General features: G+C 35.3%; 1 long non-coding RNA gene across 1 annotated transcript; it reads right to left on the bottom strand.

Moving 5' to 3' along the window:
• Nucleotides 1-372: 372 nt before the first annotated feature.
• Nucleotides 373-5,909, bottom strand: LOC130592154 (uncharacterized). Its single transcript, XR_008970365.1, has 2 exons — nucleotides 5,819-5,909; nucleotides 373-577 (listed from the first exon to the last, which is right to left on the bottom strand). It is a non-coding gene; the product is annotated as an uncharacterized LOC130592154 (long non-coding RNA).
• Between the last annotated feature and the right edge of the window lie 14,887 nt (nucleotides 5,910-20,796).

The raw sequence follows: 20,796 nt of genomic DNA on the forward strand, positions 1-20,796 counted from the left end.
GTGATTTCAAGAATGAGTAATCATGCTAGGAAGAAAAAGGGGAAGGTGTTTGTTATGCTTTTTACTGAATGTGTTTATGCTATCTGGAGGCAGAGAAATAGCCAAATATTCACAGGTCAATGTAAAGATGTAATAGTAGTCTTTAGGGACATTGTTTTTACAGTGGCTTCGAGGCGTATGGATAGTGACAGGAGTAAGCTGATGCTATAAATCTCCTGGTGTATGCTTTGACTGTCTGTTTCATGTGCAATGTTGTTGATGCACATGTTTTTTTGGTTTAAATACAATCCTTATTTGCCAAAAAAAAATAATTCATATGCCAAATATACATTATTGTGCAAATAACTATATAGTAAACCATAATTTTTCATATGGAATAACGAAATATTATTATTAATATATAATTTCAAATATTTTTACATTAAAATGTACTTGAAATAAAAAGTTCCATTGACAACTAAATAAAAACACAATATTCTCCAATCTTTTTACATAGAAAAATTATAAACTACATAGTACTTTAATTGTAACTAAGAATGCGTCTTGTGCTTGATAATATGTACCCTCTTTCTCCAATCTGTAACAAATCAAAAATCTGTTAAAGTACTATAGTGACATCCATTAATATTGCTTTGATCAAACATAAATTAAGAACCAAACAAAATGCATTAACAATATTAGTGCCTGCTTGAAATATTCTCCATGTCTACAAGGATGCTCTTTCTTTTACTATTTTTCCTTTTGAAAATCAGAGCTGATCAAACACAAATTGAAAATTGAATGCCTTCCAACTATAAAATTTCTGATGCCTCTGATCAAAACGGAAATGAAGTCTTGCTGTCATAGAACTTTTAGACTGAGCTTAAACAAGCAACACATTGAGTTCAGTAACTAGAGCAACAAGGCTGTGGAAGTTTTTCTTCTAAAAGAAATGAAGCCTATTGATGAAATATGTTGTGCATATACTGCCAAATACAATTATCATATTTCATGGACATGACTAGGATAAAAAAAATAGCTAGCAAAAAAGACTCATGCTGTCAAAATAATAAACATACAGAAAATAGCTATCAAGATTCAAGACATGAATTAAGAGCACTCTCCTTGCATAAAAGACTAAAAAGCACCAATCCATAATACATTTAGACTCAATATACAAGCATGTCTTCCACAATCAGCATAAACAGGCACGTTAATACTTAGACACAACCTTGCTTGCCCGTCAATCACATCAAAAAAAACAAAAGCAAGCCCTAGTAATACCACATCAGAGGACGAAGCCAAGTTCCAAACATTTCCCAATAATGCAGCAAATAGGAGAGAGAAAGACAGAGTTCTTGATCCATCCCTATATGTTTAAAGAACTTTTACATCTAATTTACACAATATAAAAAAATGTCGACCAAAAACTCTTGTCTGGATTGTAGTCAGAATACAAAGCACGCTTGATTTATCCTAGTATTTTCTAGTATGTCATCCTAGTATTACTACCCAAGAATATTTCCCTGATTCTTGCAATCCTAAAACACCACTAAAATAGTGGGAAAAGCTACAAAAATCTATAAAAATCAGTCCCTAGAAACAGCCCGAAGTTGCAGCACTGATAACCTCCCAATCATCACAAATTAACACCTCAAATCATCTCCAAAACCTGCAGAAAACAACCACCAATTTCAGCCTAGTATTTTCTAAGTGTAACAGCCCGTTTTCCCGAGCTGCTAGGTAAAGACACTTAAGATTCACTAATCACAATCAATGCTTAATAAGCCTCGAATTAAACATTTACTCGCAACGGAAACATAACCTTGAAATCGATCCTGGACCTGTGGGTTATTGGCCCACAAAACAAAATCCTTAAAATAACACAATTATCTCAACTAGATTCCCACATGTTATTTACAAAGGAACAATAAATAACTATTCTCTAATTAACTAACTAGAATACAAACTCAATCCTTTACATAACGTAATCCTATTTTTGCTCCACTTCCATTCCCGAGCCTTTAATACCAAACCTGCAAATTCAGGGAAGAAATACAAAACAAACAAAACTCCAAAATGAGTGGAAAACTCGTAACCTTTACTTCAGCCCGTTATAAACATTTTACTTCTCAAATCATTTTCATTTCGTAATAACGCTCGCATAGCTCACTCTCTTATACAAATCAGTGGCAAGTACAAGCTTTGGACAAAAGGACAAATGCTGCCTCCAAGCTGCGCTATGGAGTCCAGCAACACTACCCCCCAAAGTTCGCAATGGAGCGTAGCCGACCTGTACCAGGTCAAAAGAGTAACCATCCTCCACTCATACCCTGCCCACTTACTATTTTCAGTTCATAAGCTAAGCCAGCAACACATTTGCGTATTCATATTCATCGAATAATATTTCAAGAATCAACTCACAACATCACATTCATAACTATGGCCATAGTACGAACTTATTTATCGAAAACATAACACAAATATCCACACACACACACACACACACGAGCATGAGTAAAAGATTTTACTAAACATAAAAGTTACCTGAATCGCAATCCAATTCCTTAATCTCCAAATAATACTTCACTCCATGATCATCCTCCGAGAATCACCTCACAATGACATCAATAACCAAAACTTATACTAATCTAAACTAGAAAACGTAATCACATCTAATTCCCAATTCACAACTTATCAACCTTTAACATTCTAATTCCATAATCCTTAATTCATAAACCTAGCTCTAGATTGTAGAACTTAACTAACTAAACTTAACTCACATACTAACAACAACAACTACAGACAACCACCACAAAGCATCATCAACAACAGCGCATCACCACACCGACCATAACAGCAACAACGCCACTACAACCATCACCAACAACAACACATCACCACCACCAATAATAACAACAAACAACACAACACCCACAATAATTCAATAACCTGCTAGCACTAAACCACCACAACAGAATAACAACAACATCAACTATATCAACACAGCAACAACAACACCACCACGACGACAACAGAACCACCACATATAGTAACTACTCTAAAAATTTAATACAACATTAACAACAGCAGAGCAACGACAACAACAAAAAACATCAACTTGGGATTAATTCACAAATAGAAAATCATAAACAAGAGGAAAAACAGAGTACAAATTAGTCTTTACCTCTGCTTCAAGAGCAGGGAAGACACGACAAGGGAAGGGATCGATTCCGACAGCAGCGGATAGCACCGACAGCAGGGGTGCGCGACACCACCGTCCACGAACAAGAGAGGAAGGAGAGGAGAACAATGGCAACAGTAGCACCAACGACGACAAGGTGGCGCGGGATCTCCGACAGCCTCAGAAAACGCCGGCGATAGGAGGAGCACCACCGAAAGATGAACAGGCGCAACAGCACCAAAACAGAACAACAGCGACATCAGGGAGGCGGCCGCACGAGAAAAGGAAAGAGAAAGCTCCGGCGAGCAAGGCTAACGGCGCGGCAACGCCTGGGAGAAGCGGGTGAGCGAGAGAGAGACGGTGAGGAGTTCAATTTCACCGAGCTGGGGTTTCATGGAATTTTGGGGGTTTCGATTCGTCGAGCCAAAAGAACAGGGGAAATGGGGTTTAGTTAATAGATTTTGGGTTTTTATGGTTCTTATCCAAACAAACCGACAGAAGGTATAGGAGTTCAAGGGCAAATTGATTTTGACTTCCTATTTGACTAAATACCACACAATTTTAAGACCCAAAATAATTTTAATAATAATAATAGAAATAATCTCATATAATTAAATAAATAAACATATCACAAACACGATAATAATATAAAACACATTCCACAACTCAAATAAAATAAAAATTTTCGAAACATAATTAACTTAATAAATATAATTAATATTTAATAAACGCACTTAAAAACAGGGCTATTACACTAAGTTAACAAGGAGTTAAAAAAAGTTGCTCGATTTATCCTAGTATTTTCTACTTTCTAGTATGTCATCCTAGTATTACTACCCAAGAATATTTTCCTGATTCTTGCAGTCCTAAAACACCACTAAAATAGTGGCAAAAGCTATAAAAATCTATAAAAATCAGTCCCTAGAAACAGCCCGAAGTTGCAGCACTGATAACCTCCCAATCATCACAAATTAACACCTCAAATCATCTCGAAAACCTGCAGAAAACAACCACCAATTTCAGCCTAGTATTTTCTAAGTTAACAAGGACTTAAAAAAAAATTGCTTGATTTATCCTAGTATTTTCTAGTATGTCATCCTAGTATTACTACCCAAGAATATTTTCCTGATTTTTGCTGTGCAAAATAGTGGGAAAAGGACCATCACTCACAGTAGTAGGAACCTTATATATACAGCACTAACAGAAAAGGTTCCTTACTACACTTCTGACTTGGTCGCTGACTATTTAACTAGATATTCTGAGGCAAGATATTCATGGACTAAAACAAAGTATTTCCAATTCAAAATATGATTGTTTAATCAAAAAATCAGTATTATAGATTAATAAACCCAATAGGAGCTCCACTTCACCATATACAGCTTACTGAGACAGTGTTTGGTTAGGCTAATAACCTATCTGTTGACTGTTTAATTTTGTTTGGGTTCCATTATGAAAGTGATACATGGAAGTAACATATTAGCAAAAATTTGCATAATAGTAAGAAAATTTGATGTTTCTAGGCAGCTTCACAAAGATAGTAAGAAAAGTTGGTGTTACTTGGCAGCTTCACAAAGGCCACTATACACACCATAGCAACAACTTTATAATGAATCAAGAAAATTTATGATGAAAAAATATTATAAAATATAAAATCCACACCAAATTAAATCAACTAAATCCTTAAAGCAGATATGTTTTCCGCTGGAAAATAACATTAACAAACCCAAGCACAACTCCCCTCTGCCACCTGCCTACTGCCCACCCTCTCCAACACTCCCCCAATCACAAAAGATAGACTGTCCACTCAGTTACCTACATAGTTTAATGAGCTTGGTTCACCATGCAGATCTCATGTCATCAAAATATATCGCTTAGGTAAAATTGGCTACATAAAATTGCCATCATAAATCCCATAATAAAAATTTTAGTAAAAGTGAAACTAACATAGTAAAATAGAATAGACAGGAAGTAGGGAGTTCTCAAGTGCTTAGAGACGTGTATAGCAAATTGCCAATCACATTCTAAATCAGACACAAACAACCCTTAAAAACCCCAAAGGCATGAGATCAAAGACATTAGAGATACCAAAGACAATTCTATGTCACAAGCACACAAAGTGAGAAGTGTTATCCCAAGAATCCAGTCATTCCTTTTCAAGGACAATATCCACAAAAGCGGGAATGACTGCCAATAATGAGCTGCCACCATAACATTAGTAATCAGCTAAGACAACTGAATGAAATTTATCATCCTTTCTTCCAAGAATTATGCTTTCTTCTTCAAAATGTAGAATTGAGGGTTTTTTTTAGAAGAAGTTATGTTAACTCCCAATCTCTCTTTTTTTTGGTGATCAAAGACGGCAGAAAAGCCCAGCAAGCACAAAAATAAAAGAAAACGTAAAAGACTAGGAAAGAATCAAAGAACTCTCAGTATTTTGCTTAACCGGGATATATTGAATATTTTACATAACAATTCGATAATTTAAGAAGTGATTCAATTGCTTAAAGAACAAATTAAACACAACTAAGACAGAATTCAGATATAGTGAAAGCAAAATCGGGATATTATTGAATATTTTACATACAACACAAATTGTACACATAAATCCCTAAAATAATCAAAACACCATGAATAAAGAGAGGAATGACGAATTACCAGTTCAACTTCAAGGATATGCGCAATTCTATAGGATGAATGATCTGTGAATTACGTTTAGACTGATGACGAGGTCAAACGCCTGGACTCTGGAGTAATTAAATTTAAAGCCTAATCCGTAAGGATGGGTTCTTTGTCTTCTATTCTCTTTGGAACAGATGTCTGAGAAGATTTCAATTATCAAAGAAACGACAGTCAAACAAGAACGATTAAATTGCAAAGAATACAAATTCGTAAAAGCCAATCAATTGAATTGCAATCTTACCGACAATGGTGTGAGGGAGAAGTCCGATTGTCATATTGCATGCGAGAATTGCAGTGGTAGAAGCTGCTGTGATGATGTGAGAACTAATGGCGGTTTTCGAAGATGAGAAGAATAGAGTTAGATAGATGTGTGAGAAATAACTCAGCCTCAACTGAGTAGGTTAAGAACTCGTCCAAAATTCCTTATACTGCCATAAGCATATGATTAGCGCCAATATTTGGGAATTGCAAAAAAAAATGAGCTAAATTTTACGTTTAAGTAAGAAACAAATATTGAACCAAATATGCTTAAATATGTGTGTTTAATAAGTTAATCTGAAAATAAATATAGAGAAGAATAAATAAGTTAATAGATTTACAAAAAAATTATTTACTTAAAATGCATTATTTATAGAAATATTTATGTGTTCCTAATTAGTTGTTAAACACTTTTTTTCAAAAAAAAAAACTCAACATTTCTATAAAAAATGTTAAAGTATTTTAACAAAAATGTACCACATATACCCTACTTTTAATATCTATTATGTTTAATATACTTTTATATAGAATAACAAAGTCTGATGGCTAAATATCTGATGAAAGGTATATTTATTGCCATGAAATTATATGCCACTATATTTTATTTTCCAGTGGCCAAAATAGATTTAGCCACGAAAATTTGTAATGTGGCAAAAATTGTGGCATAAATGTTTATTTGCCACGAAAAATTTCTTACTCTTGGCTGAAGTTTAAGTTTGCCACAAGAAAATATCTACCCGTGGCAAAATTTTGATATTTGCCACGGGAAATTATTTACGTGGCCTAACTTTTAATTCTTCTTTAGACTTTGTCTTACTGTTTATTTTTCCCGTGGCTAGATGCAATTATGCCACGAATTTTGATTTCCTGTCGCATAATTCGTGGCACAAGTGATGATTTATTGTAGTGTGTGTTTTATTTCTTGGTACTCCAAGAAACTAAACTATGACTAAGAAATTGAACCATACCTGAGGTGCTTTTCCTATTTACAAGATCTCCAGCATAATCTGCATCTGCATATCCTTTTAGCTCGAATGTATCACTTCTTGGATAGTAGAGTCCAAGATCATCTGTTCCTTTAAGATATCTAAGAATTCTCTTCACGCAGTAGAGTGAGACTCCTTTGGATTTGCTTGAAATCTAGCACACAAACCAACACTGAAAGCTATGTCTGGACGACTAGCAGTTAGATACAAAAGTGAACCAATCATTCCTCTATATTTTGTTTGATCAACACTTGTTCCTATGGAGTCTTCATCTAATCTAGTTGAAGTTCCCATAGGAGTGTGATTTATCTTTGAATTTTCGAGGCCATATTTCTTTAATAGTTCCTTTATGTATTTTTGTTGGTGAACAATTATTCCTTTTTAGTTTGTTTGATTTGTACCAAGAAAGAAATTTAACTCACCCATCATACTCATTTCAAATTCATTCTCATGAGATTTGAGAATTCTTTGCACAATGTTTCATTAGTAGCTCCGAATATGATGTCATCAACATATATTTGAACAAGCAAAAATTCAGTTCCTTTAGATTTTAGGAACAAGGTTTTATCAACCTTTCCTCTTTTAAAATTGTTTTCTAAAAGGAACTTAGATAATCTCTCATACCATGATCTAGGTGCTTGTTTTAACCCATAAAGAGCTTTATCAAGCTTGTAGACATGATTTGGGAGATTATTATTTTCAAAGCCAGGGGGTTGTTCAACATATACATCTTCTTTAAGATAGCCATTTAAAAATGCACACTTAACATCCATTTGATATAATTTAAATCCCATGTAAGCAGCAAATGCAATTAAATTCTAATGGCTTCTAATCTAGCTACAGGAGCAAAGGTTTCTTCATAATCTTCCTTCTTGTTGATTATAACCTTTTTACAAGTCTAGCTTTGTTTCTTACAATGGTTCCATATTCATCTAGTTTGTTTCTAAACACCCATTTTAAGCCAATTACTTTTTGTTGTTTAGATAGAGGAACTAGATGCCATACCTTGTTTCTTTCAAACTCATTTAATTCAGCTTGCATTGCAATAATCCAATCAGAGTCAGTTAAGGCTTCTTCATGATTTCTTGGTTCCATCATTGATAGGAACGCATGAAATGCACAAAAGTTCCTTAACTGAGATCTAGTTTGCGTACTTTGGATATGTCGCATTATATGAGTTCCATGGATGTGACTTTTGTTGTTCCAAGGTTTTGGTTGAAACTCTCTTATAGGAACATGTTGTTCCTCATGAGTTCCTTGAGTAGATGAGGAACTCTGTCAGTTGTTCCTGTTAGCCTCTATACTCTTCCTTATTTGAGGAACAGGAACACTTCTTCCTTGAGGAACAGGAACATCATTGATGTATTATTTCAATTCCTCGTTCCTTTCCTCTTTCACTTCTTCTTCTTCTTGAATCTGCTTTTTCTACTTTGTCGTACAACCCATCTCATAGTCATCAACCTGTATGCTTGGATTGTATTTGTCAGATTCATCAAAGATTACTGTGAATACTTCTTTCAACACACATAGTTCTTTTTTATACTCTATAAGCTTTACTATTGTGAGAGTATCCTAAAATATTGCTTCATCACTCCTTGCATCAAATTTTCCAAGATTATCTTTTCCATTATTATGCACATAACATTTGCACCAAATGTTCTAAATAGTGATATTTGGTTTCTTTCCAAAGTAAAGTTCATAAGGATTTTTTAATGATAGGTCTCATCATGGCACGATTAATTATGTGACAAGCAGTATTAACAGCTTCAGCCCAAAAGTTCCTTGGAAGTTCACTAGCAATTAACATGGTTCTAGACATTTCCTCCAAAGTTCTATTTTTCCTTTCTACAACACCATTTTGTTGTGGTGTTCTAGGGGCAGAAAAATTATGATCTAGGCCATTATCTCTGCTTAAGTCATCAAATTTATAATTTTCGAATTTCTTGCCATGATCTGATCTAATGTGCATTATTTTATGACCACTTAAGTTTTGAACTCTTTTAGCAAAGACAAGGAACTCATCATACGTTTCATCTTTACTAGAGAAAAATAACCCAATGTATACCTAGAGTAGTCATCTACAATCACAGTAATATCCTCTTTCCACTTCTGCTTTGAATTCTCATGGTCCACATAAGTCCATATGAATTAATTCTAATGGTTTAGTGGTACTTACAATCGTTTTAGATTTGAAAGAGGATATTACTTGCTTTTCTCGTGCACATGCATCACAAACTTGATCAATATGAAATTTTATGGATGGTAATCCTAAAAAAGTCTTTTGTCTAAGATTAATGAAAAGCTAGCATGTCCTAGACGCTTGTGCCAAAGAAGTGAATCATCTTCAATAACACTAAGACAAGTTAAATTGATTTGAGGAACAAGGTCTAGATCCACAATGTATGTGTTCCCTTTCCTTGTTCCTTCCAAGATAACCTTCTTAGTTTTAATGTTGATGATCAAGCATTTTTCTTTATCAAATTTTACAGTATTTCCTTTTTCACAGAATTGAGAAATGCTTAATAGATTATGTTTTAGACCTTCAACTAAAAATACATTTTCAATGGAGTGTAATGGTGACTTACCACCTTACCCATGCAACTATGTTACCTTTCTTATTATCACCAAATGTTACACTTCCACCTTCATAGGTTGTGAGTGAGAGAAACTTTTTTTGTCTCCTGTCATGTGCTTGGAACAACCACTATCGAGATACCATGTGTTGTTCCCCCTCACTCCAACCTGCAAAAATCAACTATTGTTAGTTGTAGGAACCCCTCTTTCGTGGGTTCCTGTTCTTGACTAGGATTTGTTTTGACAACCCATTTTTTTACTTATTGTCACATTTTTCCAATCATCTGATTTTTAGTGACATTGATTTATGTAATGACCTACCTTGCCACAATACATACAGAATTTATCACTAGGTAGATCAACATATTTCTTTGTCTTGTTCCTTTTCTTGTAGTTTTCAAAACCAAGACCTTCCTTCCTTTTGGTCTGTGGTTTCTCAATCCACTTAGGAACTTTCATGATTTTGCCTCTGTTCCTTGCGACAACCAGTTCCTTTTTAAGATTACAGATCTGTTCCTTTAAAATTTTTTCTTTATTCAATTTTAATCTCAGATCTGTATCCTTTCAAAGGGGTTGATCTTATATCAAAGGAACTCAGAACAGGGACAAATCCTTCAAGTGTGAAATCTCTAAATTAATTAGATAATTTTCATTTTTCAAACTTTCATAATATTCTTTGATTTTTAAGTTTTTTCAAAAATCAAAGAATCTGTTTCAACATCTGTTCTCATTTTCTTAAGCCATTCTATGTGTTCCTTGCAACCTTTAAGGCTTGTTCCGTTTGTTCACGTTTTTCACGTTCATCTCTACATTCAAGAATTGCATCATAAAGAAGATCATATATTTCAGCCTAGTTTTACCATCTAAGTCTGACTCAAGTCCATGTTGACTTACCTCAACTTTTTCTTCATCTTCTTTTTCGTCAATGTTTGCCATGAGGCAAAGGTTTGCTGTTTCTTCAGTTGGTTGTTCCTCTTCTTCTTCCGTCTCTGAATCTCCCCAAGCAGCTATCATAGCTTTGCGCACATTTGCCTTAGAGAAAGGTGCCTTTGATTCTTTGTTCCTTTCAGCAAAGCGTTCCTTGTTCCTTTCTTTGGTTTTGTCATTTTCCCAAAGAGGACATTCCTTGATGAAGTGATCTGTACTTCCACATTTATGACAAGCAGCTTTGTTAGAAAATTTCTTAGTTTTACCTTTGAAGTTTCCATTCTTCATGTTCCTGTACATCTTTCGAAATTTTCGAACCATGAGGTCTTCTTCTTCTTCTGAGTCGATCATCTTCTATCGCTTTGAGAGCAATTGATTTTGATTTGGAGCTTTCACCATATTCAGTATCAAGGTGAAGCTCATGAGTCATGCCGCAAAGTTGAACTTAGTGAAGTCTTTTGTTTCTTGAAAGAGTGACTTTAGCCATCCATCTGTCCTTAGGAAGACTCCTAAGAACCTTTCGAACCTGTTCCTCAGATGAAATAAACTTTCCAAGAGAAGCCAACTCATTAATAATGTTAGTAAAACGAGTAAACATGTCTCGGATGCTTTCTTTGGTTTCATGCGAACAGTTCATATTGATTCATAAGTAAATCAATTTTGATCTTTTAACTTCATTAGTTCCTTCGTGGGTTACTTCTAGTAAATCCCATATTTGCTTTGCGGATTTGCATCCCATGATCCTATTATGTTCATGGGGTCCAAGTCCACAATGCAACATTTAATAGCCATGGCATTTACTTCCATTTTTTCAAAACAGATTTGTCATAATCAGAGAGGGGTTTTTAGAGATACCTCATTTTTGTCATTTGTAGTTGTGACCTCGAAATCACCAGCTTCAATGACTCTCCATACCTGGTAGTTTTCAGCTTTGATGAATATCTCCATACGGTTCTTCCAGTAGTTGTAGAACTTCCCATTGAACATGGGAGGCCTTTGCGTAGAGTAACCTTCCTCAAGTTTCTCGACGGTATTCATTGTTCGTTGGATCTTTTTCTCAATAGGGTTTCCTATCACTCGTGAGTTCTTGCTCTGATACCAATTGTTATTTCCCTAGGAACACTACAAGAGGGGGGGTGAATTGTATGTGTAGAAATAAACGTAACTTGTTGCGAAAATTTAAACTTAAACAAATAAACAAGCAAGAGGAACACAAGGGATTTTTACGAGGAAAAACTTATTGGGCCCAATAAGAAGAAACAACCTCGACCACTAGGGATTTTAAACTTAACTCTTTCACTAATTAGTCCAAACAACTTTGTTACAACCTGATACCTAAAAAATGTAGCTCAGATGATAGAAAATGGATTGAGGAGTTGTAAGTTTGGTTTTGCTTAGCTGCTGAGTGATGCTTTCACCTGTTTGAAAGATTAGGTTGTAATGTGGTGGTTTGTTTTGGTTTGCAATATATACTTACTCACTTACCAAAAGAAAAAAACTTTGCTACAACCTAATGTTATTCTCGAGCCACACCTTGAGTTCCTAAACTCAAGTTCCTAAGCCAATGTTCCCTTAACAGCAGTTCCTCTCAACTTCACTCGAATTTTCTCACTCTTACTTGCTTTACTCAAAGCTTCTCTCTTACAGAACTTCACTCAAAGTCCCCTTACCCCAAAAACCAAAATACAATTGATCGAAATAAGCTTAGTGGAATTAGAGTAAGTAAGCAAAGAACAAATGGCTATTATGAGAGAATGAAGGCACTGACACTTTAATTAGTTAAACTCACTAAATCACTTATCAGACACTTTGGAACTTACTTAGACTTAATATTTATAGTGACAGTAATTTAGAACGTGGGAATTAAAACGTGTATTTGTGAAAAACCATTATCCCATGATGTTCCTTCCCCAAGGAACGCGTTCTATAAAACATCCCATGATCCCATGATCATTATTTAGACGTGGGCGTGTTTTTAGTTACTGCTCCTATATTTTAGTAACTACTTTGAGCATTACTCGAAAATCAGATTTAATTTAAAACATATTAAATATTAAAACTGAAATTAAATCTTTTATAAAATATTATCTTTAATTAAAATCCGTAAAAACGAATAATATTTTTCTTATCTTTTTTAAAAACAAAATCTTTTCCTTAAAAAGATTTTCCATAAAATCGGATTTTCTCTTAGATAAAACGGTTACCTATATTTTAGGCATTATCTACTCAACTTTCATTAGTGAACCGTTGTTAATGCTTCGAGTCTAAGTCTAGTTCCTTTTATTTTTAGTTCCTTTAACTTATTAGTTTAGTGCCAATTCGTTTGTTCCTTACAAAGGAACAGACTATCATTCTCAAATAAAACTGCCACAGTTCCTTACCATCTTTACTCGTTCCTTTACAATGGAACTAGAAATAAAACGCCTTGCTTTATCCTTCTTGTTCCAATGCTGCTCCAGTATCAATTAGGGAAACATCTTCACTTAGTCTTCAAAATCCCCACTTGATTTCTTCCTTGACTTAGTATTCTCTTTGTTCCTTTCAATGATACCTTAAAATTCATACACTTAAATAACTCATTAGTCCACTACTTAGTTTGCATCTTTGTTCCTTTGTCATCATCAAAACTAGGGTTCAACACACTCAATCGGTGGATAAGAGAAGAGAAGAGAAGAGAAGGGTAGTGGTGATGGTCGAGGTCCCGGCTGCACGTGGTGGGTGGTGCGCAAGGTGGTGGTGCGCAATGTGGTGGTGCGCAAATGTGGTGGTGCGCAAATAACCCACTCGAATTAATGGTGGTGGGCAGCAGTGGTGGGCAGCAATGTGGTGGTGGTGGGAGCAACGTGGTGGGGGCAGCACGTGGTGGTGTGGTGGTGGTGTGGTGCACTCGAATTAGGGTTCGCGCACTGTGGTGGTGGAGGAGCAATGTGGTGGTTTCTCGCTCGTGAAGTTTCTCTAAGGAAGGGAAAAATTGCTAGCTTTGGTATGTACTATACATGCGCGCATTATTCAATATAAAAAAAAAAAAAGATAACGAAGGGTTGTGCTTGTCCAAAAAACGCAACCCTTCTCTTTAAAGTAGGGCGGCGTTTTTTAGACAAGTACAACCCTTTTATGTGAAGGGCTGCGCTTTTCTTTAAAAACGCAGCCCTATTGTATAGAAGGGCTGCGTAATGAAGAATACGCAGCCCTTCCAGCACAGCCCTTCCTTTTTTTTCCCCTTAGTGTACCCTATGCCCTTGAATGACGAATATTCAGATGATTATGATCCAGATGTGGGTGGGGATGAAGAACCACATATCATCATCAGCTTTTCCCATCTTAGGACAAGTTTTGAATATTATGGTAAGTGTTGACCACTAGTTCATCTAATCTATTAGTTTTTTTTTTATCAACAATTTTATGTTCGTAGTTTTCTTAAAAAGCTATGTAATGGTTGTTGATGATCAATAAAATACGTTTTTATTTCATGATTAAACCTTATTCATATTAAGATGGATTTTTCTTTATATGTATTACGTATGGACATTCATAATACTCATGCATTAAACATAAACGTTTAAAAAGTATGATGAATTGAAAAATTGAAATCTAGGCCCCAAGGTCTATAATATGAAGTCATCTTGAGGACTGCTATCAAATTGGTCAAGTTCTCTTCTAAATTTCTTGAAAAGTGATCCAAGAACTAAATGGTTAATCCTAGGAGTTATTACTAAAATGACCATTATAGGAAAACCAACTATTTAAAGAAGTTTGTGTTTAGAGATTTTATTCATTATTTCATCTCTACCTTATAAAATTAGAAAAGCTTTCCTAATTATCCCCTTCCTATTTTTACAAAAACTTAAAAAGATGGAATTCAACCATCATGAAAATGAAGTAGGCGATCTTGATGAAGATTGTTTCAATCATCGTCAAGCCTTGGATATTGTCCAAGAGGACAAGGAAGCTTTTAAAGCAACAAAAATCCCACAATTGAATGCTCACATGGCCGGGATCTTTGGAGATAATTCAACCATGGAGCCGGAAGATCAACGCTAGTGGAATCTAGCGCTACTAAAGTTGGCGCTAGCATGGACCTACCGGCCACTTTCATTTGGCCAAGAATTTCATAAAGTTCTCAAGATGAACTACTTCTAGTCAATAAGAAGTGGGGGAAGGAGGTTACTAACACCTTCAATTTTCCAAAACCCTAGCCCGACTCTTACTTGGGCCTATGCCAAGAGCTTGGTCCTAACGTGCACCCAAACTTTGGTTAAAGTTGTAAGGGTGAGACAAAACCAAGATGAACCAGAGGGAAGAATATTACACTTTAAGTGTCTATGCAAATTATGTGAACTATGGGTCTCAAGGAATTTCTTCCCCTGGATGTATCTCGCCCTCCTAAACAGAAGATATGCCTGGGATAATACTTATCGCAGGATGATCTTCAAGGGAAGATTTAACTATATGCCTGGAGATGGCTACTATTTTGCCGTTATAAGGTATGCGGCAGGATATGACATCAAAGATGAACACTACCATGCCATGGTAGGACCTGTTTGTCGGTATCATCTCTAGAAGACTCCTATTAGGGATTTTGCTTTTAATTAAAATTGTAATATTTTTCTACAAATAGATTAATGTTAGTTTTTACGAGAATTACCTCTAAAGCAATTTCCCAAATGTAATGCGAAATAATAATTATCAATAAAATAATTATGTTTTATGACATTTAAAAAATTACCATGTGTCATTTGATGCTTATCTTTCTCTAAAATAACTGCCTTTTAATTAAGCGGTTAAGATTATAAGTGGTTAAGAGTCTAGATCTTCATATATAAATATGTAGAAGGAAACAACATATGTGAAGGTTAGGAAACAACATATTTAAAGGTCAATGATGGATTTCACTCGACTATCAATAATTCATCCAATATCTCCAACATATAAACCTTATCCCCATAAATGTTTAAACCATCACAAGGCATTGGATATTATGTCTGAAGATAAGAACAAATTTACAAGAGAAGTGCCAATCAAATGGAATACTACAATTGACAATCATTTTGGCAAAGATCCTATAACACAAAATGATCTAAGATACGTGAATAAATCTAACATCTTCCAAATAGGGTCAGATTTAGATTTAATGCAAGCGTGGATATTTTCGAATTTATTAGGCGTTATAGTTTAATTACATTATGCTATAACAAAGTACGTTAGCAAGGTTTTATCAAATTAAAACTGGTAGCCCCGAGGGACTAAAACTCCCGTGACATTCGATATTTAACTATTAGGTGTGCATAGACTGTTTGCCAAGTCATCCAACTGAATTTGCACTAACGGGAAGGTTTACTTTATTACTCTTGTAGACTAAGGGAAGTTGCTTTACCCAGTTTTTAAGTTGTTTTGATCTGATCTAGAATTAAATCAAATAAAAATTGAATTACGAAGGCAGTATACTCCTAAAATTACACATTAGTAAGCAGGTATATTATAAATAAAGGGTTATTCAGATTTTGACAAATAAGGGTGCATTCTCTTCAGCTTAATAAAATATGTAAAAGGGCTGATGAGCTCTAATCAGGGATGATCATGTGTAAACACAAGGTGAAATCAGACCAAACTAGAAATCATGGATCCTTTATTGTACTTAGAGCTTTGATTATAGATAAAACAAAAAGGTTGTGTTATAAAGGCATCAATGTCCTTGAAGCTTTAAGCAATACAAATGAACAAGCATTGTTTACTATTTTTCATATGTTTTTATTAAAATAGGTATGGATGAGATGACAACGATACTATGGATAAGCCTAATGGATGATGTGGATGCATCATAATATCTTGACGCCCTATTATACTTGAAAGAGCGAGTAACTTCCTATATTAGCCAATAGCTAATATGCCCTCTAAACTGAAAGACACGACACAAACCTAAAGCTATTTAGATACTTTTCCTTTTCTAGGAGGGGGAAGAGGAACACATGGGTTCTTTAGAGAAATTTACCAAGCACAAAGAGTATTCAAAACTCATCATCCTGAGTTCTCTATCCTTTCATGCTTGTCTAAAACAAAACACAAACCTTCATTACTCAAGGTCTCAAGGATAACAAAACTTATATGTGAGCCTCTATATCAAACAATATATACTCTCAATGGGGTTATTAAACGGTTCAACTTTTCATGCTTTAATTATGAATACTCCTTAATAAATAAAAGGATATACCAAGATAAGATACGTGCAGCGGACACATGCATCGATATATCCATTTCAACAAAAGCTCTGGTGGGTAGAACTTCTACCGTTTCAAGCTAATAACTATTGCAATTCCAAAACAGCAACAGCAACAACAACAGAGCACTGTTTTTCTGTTATTTATTTATGTAGGAAAGTTAACCTCGGCATGGAACTTTAAGGACACAATGAGGAAAATCAAGAGCATTAATTTACCATGGCTTTACAGTTAACCAATAAGAAGCAAATCTAAACCCTATCAAGTCAAAAGAATAACCCTTATTCAATTCCACATTAAAATCAATGAAAAATCGCATTTCACCCCACATTGTATAGCAAAAATCAGATCTAATTCTCAATAAATTCAACTTAAATAATTCAAAATCATCAAAAGCACTAACTCTAACCTTCAATCCTTCAATTCCTTACCTTAGAGAAATTCTGAGCTGGTACTGACGGAGTAGTCGCCTCCAAAAATCGATTCAAATTCGTCGGGTTTGGAGCTCCTTGCTTTGAGTTTTTCGCCTCTTTTAATCTGTAACAAAAATAAAATCAACAACAACAGCAATAAAAACACGTAAAAAATGAATTGAAAAGGAAAAAGTTACAGGATAATATATTAACCCTATATCTAATTGAAAATTAAAAGAAAAAATGAAATTAAAAATGAATTAATTACAAAAAAACAAAGATAAAAATGAAATTATAGGAAGGTGTGAGACGGTGACCAGACCTCATGTAAGAGAGCGAAAATGAGCGAGTGAAGGCTGAGACAGGACGAAGAGCGACAGTGAGCGAGTGAAGAACCACCACGAAGAATCTTCCAAGAGTGCGAGAAAGAGAAGAGAAGCGATGGGTGGCGCCATGAAGATTAGAAGACCGGCGACGGCGAGAGATGGATTAGGAGGAGCGATTGAAGAAAGAGATTTGGATGAGAGAGAGGGATGATGGATGATTGAATGAGAAATCGAAGATCAGGTGAGTAGTGAAGAAGAGATTGGGGCTGGAAATAAGGGGACAAAACAATATTAACAGATGCGGTTCACCGAACCGAAATTGTTAACAGAGAACCGCAGGGGTTTTCTGTTAACCGTTTTGGTTTTCTGATAACCGCATCGGTTTATGCTCCCAATTTTCCCACCAAAATTTTCGAGGATTTACCGCTACGACGATTCTCTTATCGACCGCAGCGGTTGTGTTGTGACATATAGTGTTTTTTCCACTAGTGGTTACATCATAACCAGTTCGTTTTAGACTATTGCTAGTACAATTCCCAAAAGGTCGTTAATCAAGTTCCTTGGTCTACAGAACTGCTTTGTTCCACAACTCAAGGAACAAATGAATTGTTCCATTCTATTAATTGCTCATTACATTATGAAACCTAACCATAAACTCATATATATATAATTCCTTTACTTCTAAAGTTCACCTCAAGTCTCCTCTTCTAACTTAGAGTTCCAACTCTTCCGGGAATTTCCTTTGGGAACTTCCTTTATTAGGTATTATTGATAATACTACCTCTGATTTTTTTATATGCAACATTTATATTTTAGGTAAGTGAATTAAAGTAATTAATTGTTGCATCTAATTAAAAACAGAGGGTAATATATGAATTGTGCATACATAAAACTCAAAACCATGTTACTGAATTACTTTAGTTTTTCCTCATAAGAACCATTTGGGTCAATAAGGATGTATTGTAAATGAGTTTTGGATGGGTCCTTTTATTAGCTTTTGGCTTTTTAAGATAAAACATTAAAAAATAATATTAATAGATGACTTTTAGATAATTTGGCTAAGAATTAAGAGCATGTAAAATGGTTTGGTTGTTCTTGGTTAGTCTTTAAGTTTTTGTCATTCTTCTCCTACTCTCCTTCTTACACCTCACATCTCATTAAACTCCCACCAACTCATCTTTTTTTTCTCACAATGGTTTGGTTGGTCTTATTTGATTTTTCTATTTCTCTCTCATACTTTTATCATACACCACCATGTACTCTCTCTCCTACCCAATGTTTATTTTTATATGAAATAGATAATTTATATTAATAAAAGCTAATTAGATTACGCTAAATTAAATTATGTTAAAAACTAAATTGCTAATTAGCTTACGTTAAATAAAATTAGCGTTAATTTGACATTAATTATGCATATTATCTATAATTTGAGAGCTTCTCTCACATCTCGTGAGTTTTTCTTTCTTTTTCTTACCATTATTCCATGCAAACTATCCGTGTACTACCCACTAACAGCATGCGTCAGTTGTTTTCTTCAAAGCTGAGGAACTTTCTACCACCCCCAATCACAGCATTTAGCATTCTCCGGGAATCGTTGGCTAGGTTTACAGGTTCTAGATAATTAGATCTTGCATTTGGTTTCCATGCAAGTTTTAAACAATTACCGCTAAGCACGCTTCTCAGAGTTCCTTTTGCATTCTCCGAAGCTGCTCTTCTGATTAGCTATTTATTACATCGTACTTAAGTTTTTTTCAAGTGCATTAAACCTTACAACTCCTCTTCCTTGTCATGTCATCTTCTCACATTCTCTACTTTTCTTTTTTTCTTCTTTCCAATTCTCATGCAAAGAAATGCGGAGTTTCGAAATTTTTGTATGGGGGCATTAATTGACCCCCATCTGATCCCTCTTCACTACATCGTATAAACTGGTATATGTCTGTACTTGGGCATTTCTTTGGCCCGGATCCGCCAACACCTTCGTTGGTACAGAACCTCATAAATGCTCAATGGGTAAAATGTGGTTCTGTAAATGTCCAAAAGACTGGGGAGTTCTTTATTTTCACATGCAGTCACCGTCATGATGTGGAAGCTCTACTCTAAGAGCATACAACCATTATATTTGGTAGAATTATTACTTTTCGAGCTTGCCATTGGTCCATAATGCCGCAAAGCATCAACTTTATATATGCTTGTATCTAGGTTCGAGTCGTTGGGTCCTTTGGGTTATCTACCTAATGCAAGGGTCAGGCAAGTCCTACGACATGTAAGCTTCATTGAAAGTATGCCTGACAAGACTACGGATCTCCCTCATGAACCGAAATTTAGAGCTCGCATGTTGATTGATCTGTCTAAGCCTCTAATACCAGGTTGTTTCTTACCTCTTTTTTATTCTCAAGTAATTTAAGTATATTTTAGATATGAGGGTGCTTTTAGGTTTTGTAAAAAGTGTGGATGCGCATGCCATTACACACGGGCTTGTAATCTATCTGACTATGAGGCTCGTTGTCGAATTCGTGTCCGAGTGGCAAACCTTGAGCAATCAGGGAGGCGATTCCTCTATGGACCTATGAACCTTGCTTGTTATACAAATATAACAGAATGCCTCCCTGATAGATTTCGGTTCCGGAATATGCAAGTGAATCTATTGCAATACATTGAGGATCATGAAGATTATATGATAAATCGATCTCATCCACCATCAGATAGTGGTGATAACTCTGGGAATCAAGAGTTTCCATCAGGTTCTTCTTTTCCGGACTCCGATCAATTTTTCTTGGGGGAAGAGAACTTTGATCCTCAGTCCCATGCTGCTCAAGAATTTCTTGAAAGTGATTCTCAATTCATGACATCTAGCCATCTAGGGATGTTCAAGAGAAAGCTAATATAGTTCAGCAATCTCCAGGTATAAGATTTGGTTTGTCCTTGGATCCTTATGCCCAGTTTTATCCCTTCCAAGCAAGAAATTTGACAACTATGGATGTGCCAGATAGTGTAGAGCACATGATCAATCATCAAGAAGATGAATCATCTTCTCATCATCCGCCGGCACGTCAAACACTATTTCAAGCGTTAGGTATTTCTGAGTGGGCTCAGCAACATTCAACTGGCAATGGGGTCCCTCCTTCCTCTAATCAGGGAAGAATATATCCTGTACAAGAAAAATTCTGGATTATTGCAAGAGATGGTGAACCAGGGAAGTAATTTGCCCTCTTTGAATCAATCTAGGATGCCTTTTTCTTTTGTTGGGCGCCCAAT

Source organism: Beta vulgaris, chromosome 1, assembly GCF_026745355.1.
Source record: "Beta vulgaris subsp. vulgaris cultivar EL10 chromosome 1, EL10.2, whole genome shotgun sequence".
Classification (NCBI taxonomy): domain Eukaryota; kingdom Viridiplantae; phylum Streptophyta; class Magnoliopsida; order Caryophyllales; family Amaranthaceae; genus Beta; species Beta vulgaris.